The 7819-nt window shown below is 42.4% G+C and overlaps 1 pseudogene; it reads left to right on the top strand.

Moving 5' to 3' along the window:
* The first annotated feature begins 5077 nt into the window (after positions 1 to 5077).
* On the top strand, positions 5078 to 6286 carry LOC128594677 (lymphokine-activated killer T-cell-originated protein kinase-like; annotated as a pseudogene).
* The last annotated feature ends 1533 nt before the right edge of the window (positions 6287 to 7819 follow it).

Here is a 7819-nt window from a genome sequence, read left to right as displayed (position 1 = left end):
GATGACAGAGTGTGACTCTGTCTCAAAAAGAAAGGAAAAGAAAAGAAACTTAGGAATCAGAGAACCTGCCAGTCCACTTAATCAAAACTTGGAGTGAACAGGAAATCCAAGCTTTTCTGGAAGAATGGGAAATCTGAAGATGAGGAGTGAGAATCATGTACTGTCAAAGTAACTGCCAAGGGGGTCAGGCACGGAGCATGAAAAAGAGCTGACACAGCTACAGATACCAAGTTTGCAGGACTTATACTGTACTATTAATGAGGCCAACTGAGGCTGAGTTGCTTAGAGGAAGAGGGCTTGGACACTCATCTTGGGGTAGACTGACCCAGCAGTGCTGGAGATCCAACCCTGAGTATAGTGACATAAGAACTGGGTTGAGGATGTTTAGGAGGAGAAAAGGAAGTCTCAAAAGCCTATTTATGTGTGTTTGTGTAACCTGAAAATGGTTAAACTTCCCGTGTGCAGTGGCATACCAAGCAAGGTGGCGTGGTAGGAGGCGGCTGCACCATGGGGAGAATTTTATCACTAACATTGTTTTATAGTTGTTGGTGCATGGTAACAATAAAAAGTAATGTTTAGAATTATTTATAAATTCTCTACAGACAATGCACCCTCTTATTGCCTGTACCTGGGGAACCTGCCCTCTGCTCTGACCTTGGTAAGTGACAGCCTGTATGGGGTATGTGAGTAAACAGTTCAGCTGCTCTATCAGATTGTGAATGGGGGCGAGGCGGGGGAGCACTGTGTGTGAGGATTGTTTTGTACATAATAGGCTCATTTTATGCTGCATAGTTTTGTACAAGAGTTGTGTTTCCTAAATATTTGGCAACTTAAGGAATAATTGAACTTGAGTGATAATGAAAAAGAAGAAAATATGGGCAGAAATTTCATAAGCAGATGTTTAATTTAAACATGAAGAAAATCTTCCTAATTACTCTGGTTGTAAAATAATACAAAATGGGAAGCTATAGCATCTCATTAAAGATGTAGGGGTTTTTAACCCTTATATGCCTTGGCTAAGCCTTTGGGAGTTTGGTGAAATGTGTAGAGTCATAAATTGTCTTTAACTGCATAAAATAAAATATCATGGGATCACAAAGGAAAACAACTGTACTGAGTATGGTTATCAAAAAATTCTAAAAGCGGCCAGGTGCAGTGGCTCAGACCTATAATCCCAGCACTCTGGGAGGCCGAGCCAGGTGGATTGCCTGAGCTCACAGGTTCAAGACCAGCCTGAGCCAGAGCAAGACCTTGTCTCTAAAAACAGCCAGGCGTGTGTCAGGCACCTGCAGTCCCAGCTATTTGGGAGGCTGAGGCCAGAGGATTGCCTGAGCCCAACAGTCTGAAGTTGCTGTGAGCTGTGACAACACATCACTCTACAGAGGGTGACAAAGTAGGACTGTCTTGGGTGGCGCCTGTGGCTCAGTGAGTAGGGCACCAGCCCCACATACTGAGGGTGGCGGGTTCCAACCCGGCCCCAGCCAAACTGCACCAAAAAATAGCTGGGCAAGGCTTGGCGCCTGTGGCTCAAGCGGCTAAGGTGCCAGCCACATACACCTGAGCTGGCAGGCTTGAATCCAGCCCGGGGGCCCGCCAAACAACAATGACGGCTGTAACCAAAAAATAGCTAGGCGTTGTGTCGGGCGCCTGTAATCCCTGCTACTTGGGAGGCGGAGGCAGGAGACTCACTTGAGCCCAGGAGTTGGAGGTTGCTGTGAGCTGTAATGCCATGGCACTCTACCCTGGGTGAAAGCTTGAGGCTCTGTCTCAAAAAAAAAAAAAAAAAAAAAATAGCTGGGCGTTGTGGCAGGTGCCTGTAGTCCTAGCTACTCGGCAGGCTGAGGCAAGAGAATCGCCTAAGACCAGGAGCTGAAGTTGCTGTGAGCTGTGACGCCACAGCACTCTACTGAGGGTGACAAAATGAGACTCTGTCTCTAAAAAAAAAAAAAAGAAAAGAAAATTATGACTGTCTCAAAAAAAAAATTCTAAAAGTATGATGCCAAGACTTAAAGGTGAATCTAACCACTACCGTTAACTACAATTAACAATGAGCATTTGTGATATTTTGAAATTTCTGTAATAACTGAAAGGTGATATAAAAATGTCTGAATTCTATTGAAAACAGTCACATATACTGCAAATACCTGTGTAGATTTACTGCCTACATTTATCACTGGAGAAAAAGCTAAATTTGAGCTAGAGATTAGTGAAAATAAAATGTAATTTTTCTCTATTCTCCCTCATGGCCCTTTGGGATTCTGGGTAAAGAGCCCTGCATTACAGCCAGTGATGTCTCAGAGCAGAAAGGAAGCCTGATTAGGACAACATATTAATCTCTGCCGTGAGCCTTCTGGGCATCTGAAAGCACGTCTCTCAGCTTTATAGTCAGAGCCAGCCACACCAGTAACCTCTCTTCTGTCCCAAGCCTTATCTCAGGACTCAGGGAGCAGGAACTCTCCACATACCCACTGTCCTTCCATCTGAACCACTGCCAAAGGCTCTTCCACTGGCCTCCAAATGATGTGACATTTGGAGAAATGATGGGGGAAAAAAGACGTGGTATGCAATGACAATGTCCTCTAACTATTAGAATAGAAACATCAGATGGGTCCCCAGCCCTGAAGATTGAGTCTATCTGGGGAGGAAAATTAATTGGCCTTTCAGGTCAGCTATGTTGTCATTACCAAAGTAGATGTTTTTTCAGAAGATTTTTTTCTAGCTGCTATGGTCAATGACATTTTATGCTTTTAAGATGAGAGACCCGAAGGCAGAGGACATGGGATATAGTGTTGTAAGTCTGAAAGACAACGTTTCTGAAGTGGGATACACAGCACTTAGGTCAGGGAAGCCACCAGGAAGTGACACTGGCCCTGGGATGCCCTTTATATAACATAAGAACATAGAGGAACTAACATTTCCCGAGGACTTATTCCCTGCTGGGGCTGCACATTGTGTATGTCATATTTATCATAAACTGTTTTCCATAAGGTAAGTGCTTTGTTTTTCCAAAAAATTGTCTTTTTTTGGAGACAGAGTCTCACTCTGCTGTCCCAAGCTAGAGTGTCATGGCGTCAGCCTAGATCACGGCAACCTCGAACTCCTGGGCTCAAGATATTTTCCTGCCTCAGCTTCCTGAGTAGCAGGGACTGTAGGCGCTTGCCAGGATTCCTGGATTTTTTCTCTTTTTAATAAAAACAGAGTCTCAATCTTGTTCAAGCTGATCTTAAACTCCTGAGCTCAAGCAACCCTCCCAGCCTGGCCTCCCAGAGTGCTAGAATTGTAGGCATGAGCTGCTGCACCTGGCCCAATATCACATTTATTTATTTATTTATTTATTTATTTATTTATTTTTTGTAGAGACAGAGTCTCACTTTACCGCCTTCAGTAGAGTGCCATGATGTCACAGGACTCACAGCAACCTCTAGCTCTTGGGCTTCAGCGATTCTCCTGCCTCAGCCTCCCAAGCAGCTGGGACTACAGGCGCCCGCCACAACGCCCGGCTATTTTTTGGTTGCAGTTTGGCCAGGGCTGGGTTTATGGGGCCGGCGCCCTACTCACTGAGCCACAGGCGCCACCCAACCAATATCACATTTTTTAAGCCGAGTTTTTATAAACTTCTTCCAGAGGAGATGGACATAAACTTCTGCTGAGAGGGCCTTAGTCATGACTTAGAGTTGGAGGAGGACAAATGTATTTTCCTTCATACATGCACATATGCTCTTGCAAAGAATGTTATTTCTTTTAAATTGCACTTGGTCCTTGTTCAGGTACTATTCTTTGAATTATAGTTAATATTACCAGTTGGCGCTTCAAGAGATTAAGACAATAAACAATTTTGCTTTTATTTCTTTACAAAAAATTGATTGGTCTCGATAGGCTTATGCGAAAACAAGGGAAAAAGTAAAGCTAACTACTGCATGTATCATAATGGTGAGAAGAAAAAAAATGTTTGGTATTACTCTAATTGACAATCAGAGAGTTGCTCGCCTTTTGTGGTGGAATTTCAGATTTGAGCATTTGGGCATTTGTTAGATTTTGCCACCTAGATCTATTCCCCGTTTTTCTGGTAGCAGGATCCCATCAGGGCCACTTTCCTCCAACACTGGATAATCTGTTGGTACTACTCATCAAGGGACCCTCCCCGTCCCCTGCCTCAGCTGAGTGTGGGCACCTGACCCAACCTTAGCCAATCAGAATTCTTTCCTTTTCACTCAAGGACCTTGTTACCCAGATTCAGGAACTGTCCTGGCTTCTGTCCACTTGTACCACTTGTTCAGCTTTTTATTCAGTTCTGTAAATATCATTCCAATAATCTTCTCTTACTTATTAATTGGTTGCTTTTCTACAACTGGCTGCCTCCTCAGCTCCAAGTAGCCCAGCTTTGTGACAGGTGCCTGTAGTCCCAGCTACTTGGGAAGCTGAGGTAAGAGAATCGCTTGAGCCCAGGAGTTGAGGTTGCTGTGAGCTGTGACGCCACATCATTCAAACCAGGGCAACAGCTTAAGACTCTGTCTCAAAAAAAAAAAAAAAAAAAAAAGACTTCTACTCTGGGTCATGGAACAAAAGGTGAATGTGGGGACAGAAGGATCGAGTCACTGAGTGATGGTATGGTTTTGAGCTCATTATTTGAAAGAGGAAGAAAACCTCACAGGGCTGGTGTGTGAAGTCAATGAGATGAAATATATGCTCTCAGAGTGGTGCCTGTGGCTCAAAGGGTAGGGCGCCAGAGTAGGGCACTGGCCCCATATACTGAAGATGGTGGGTTCAAACCCAGCCCCGGACAAAAATTGCAAAAAAAAAAAAAAAAAAAAAAAAAATATATATATATATACTCTCTGAGATCAGGGACTTTGATTTATTCTCTGCTAAATCCACAATACCTATCACAGAACACAGAGAGGGCATCAATAAAACTTGTTGGTTTAATTAATACTGGATCTAAAAACACTTTGTAAAGGGCCACCTCTGCACGCAGACGCCCGGGCAGCTGCGGGATCCTCCTGGGGGCCACTGGGGACCAATTTTCAAGAGGGCCTTGGTCTTTTCCTACCCCGTGTGACTCTGGATGTAGAGTGGTTACTATAATGGAAGGAATCAGTAATTTCAAGACACCAAGTAAATTATCTGAAAAAAATAAATCTGTATTATGTTCAACTCCATGTATAAACATCCCTGCCTCTCCATTTATGCAGAAGCTTGGCTTTGGTACTGGGGTAAATGTTTACCTGATGACAATATCTCCAAAGGGTTTGTCTCATTCTCCTTGGGCAGTGAAAAGGACTAATCCTGTGTGTAACGATCATTATCGAAGCGTGTACCCAAAGAGATTGATTGATGAAGCTAAGATTTTGAAAAGCCTTCACCATCCAAACATTATAGGCTATCGTGCTTTTACTGAAGCTAATGATGGAAGTCTACGTCTTGCTATGGAATATGGAGGTGAAAAGTCACTAAATGACTTAATAGAAGAACAAAACAAAGACAATAGAGATCCTTTTCCAGCAGCCGTAATCTTTTTTTTTTTTTTTGAGACAGAGCCTCAAGCTGTCGCCCTGGGTAGAGTGCTGTGACATCACAGCTCTCAGCAACCTCCAATTCCTGGGCTCAAGCAATTCTCCTGCCTCAGCCTCCCAAGTAGCTGGGACTATAGGCACCTGCCACAATGCTCAGTTATTTTTTGGTTGCAGCAGTCATTGTTGTTTGGCGGCCCAGGCTGGATTTGAACCCACCAGCTCAGGTGCATGTGGCTGGCACCTTAACCGGTTGAGCCATAGGCGCCGAGCCCCAGCAGCCATAATTTTAAAAGTTGCTTTGAACATGGCAAGAGGGTTAAAGTATCTGCACCCCCCCAAAAAAAAAACTGCTTCATGGAGATATAAAGTCTTTAAATGTTGTAATTAAAGGTGATTTTGAAAGAATTAAAATTTGTGATGTGGGAGTTTCTCCAACATTGGATGAAAATATGACTGTGGCTGACCCCTAGGCCTGGAAACCCAAGGAAGCTTTGGAAAAGAATGGTAGTATTACTGACAAGGCAGACATATATGCCTTTGGCCTTATTCTGTGGGAAATAATGACTTTGTGTATTCCACATATCAATCTTTCAGATGGTGATGATGAAGATAAAACTTTTGATGAAACTAGGCCACCTATTAATATGGAAGAATTGGATGAATCGTACAAGAAAGTAATTGAACTCTTCCCTGTATGCACTAATGAAGACGCTAAAGACCGTCCTTCTGTTGCATGCGTTGTTGAAGCTTTAGAAATAGATGTCCAGTATTAAGTATGGCCTGTGTATATAACTCTTTACTCTGACACATTTATTTTTATTTATTTACTTATTTATTTATTTATTTATTTTTTTTTTTTTTATTGTTGGGGATTCATTGAGGGTACAATAAGCCAGGTTACACTGATTGCAATTGTTAGGTAAAGTCCCTCTTGCAATCATCTTGTCCCCATAAAGTGTGACATACACCAAGGCCCCACCCCCTCCCTCCGTCCCTCTTTCTGCTTTTCCTCCCCCCATAACCTTAATTGTCATTAATTGTCCTATCAAATTTGAGTACATAGGATTCCTGCTTCTCCATTCTTGTGATGCTTTACTAAGAATAATGTCTTCCACTTCCATCCAGGTTAATACGAAGGATGTAAAGTCTCCATTTTTTTTAATGGCTGAACAGTATTCCATGGTATACATATACCACAGCTTGTTAATCCATTCCTGGGTTGGTGGGCATTTAGGCTGTTTCCACATTTTGGCAATTGTACATTGAACTGCAATAAACAGTCTAGTACAAGTGTCCTTATGATAAAAGGATTTTTTCCTTCTGGGTAGATGCCCAGTAATGGGATTGCAGGATCAAATGGGAGGTCTAGCTTGAGTGCTTTGAGGTTTCTCCATACTTCCTTCCAGAAAGATTGTACTAGTTTGCAGTCCCACCAGCAGTGTAAAAGTGTTTCCTTCTCTCCACATCCACGCCAGCATCTGCAGTTTTGAGATCTTGTGATGTGGGCCATTCTCACTGGGGTTAGATGATATCTCAGGGTTGTTTTGATTTGCATTTCTCTAATATATAGAGATGATGAACATTTTTTCATGTGTTTGTCAGCCATTCGTCTGTCATCTTTAGAGAAGGTTCTATTCATGTCTCTTGCACATTGATATATGGGATTGTTGGCTTTTTTCATGTGGATTAATTTGAGTTCTCTATAGATCCTAGTTATCAAGCTTTTGTCTGATTGAAAATATGCAAATATCCTTTCCCATTGTGTAGGTTGTCTCTTTGCTTTGGTTATTGTCTCCTTAGCTGTACAGAAGCTTTTCAGTTTAATGAAGTCCTAATTTGTTTATTTTTGTTGTTGTTGCAATTGCCATGGCAGTCTTCTTCATGAAGTCTTTCCCCAGGCCAATATCTTCCAGTGTTTTTCCTATGCTTTCTTTGAGGATTTTGATTGTTTCATGCCTTAAATTTAAGTCCTTTATCCATCTTGAGTCAATTTTTGTGAGTGGGGAAAGGTGTGGGTCCAGTTTCAGTCTTTTGCATGTAGACATCCAATTCTCCCAACATCATTTATTGAATAGGGAGTCTTTCCCCCAAGGTATGTTCTTGTTTGGTTTATTGAAGATTAGGTGGTTGTAAGATGTTAGCTTCATTTCTTGGTTTTCAATTTGATTCCAAGTGTCTATGTCTCTGTTTTTGTGCCAGTACCATGCTGTCTTGACCACTATGGCTTTGTAGTACAGACTAAGATCTGGTATGCTGATGCCCCCAGCTTTATTTTTATTACTAAGAACTGCCTTAGCTATACAGGG

The sequence above is a fragment of the Nycticebus coucang genome, chromosome 9 (assembly GCF_027406575.1).
Source record: "Nycticebus coucang isolate mNycCou1 chromosome 9, mNycCou1.pri, whole genome shotgun sequence".
In the NCBI taxonomy this organism is placed as follows: Eukaryota; Metazoa; Chordata; class Mammalia; order Primates; family Lorisidae; genus Nycticebus; species Nycticebus coucang.
The sequence above is the reverse complement of the archived record's forward strand: the minus strand, read 5'-3'. Positions and strand labels throughout refer to the sequence as shown.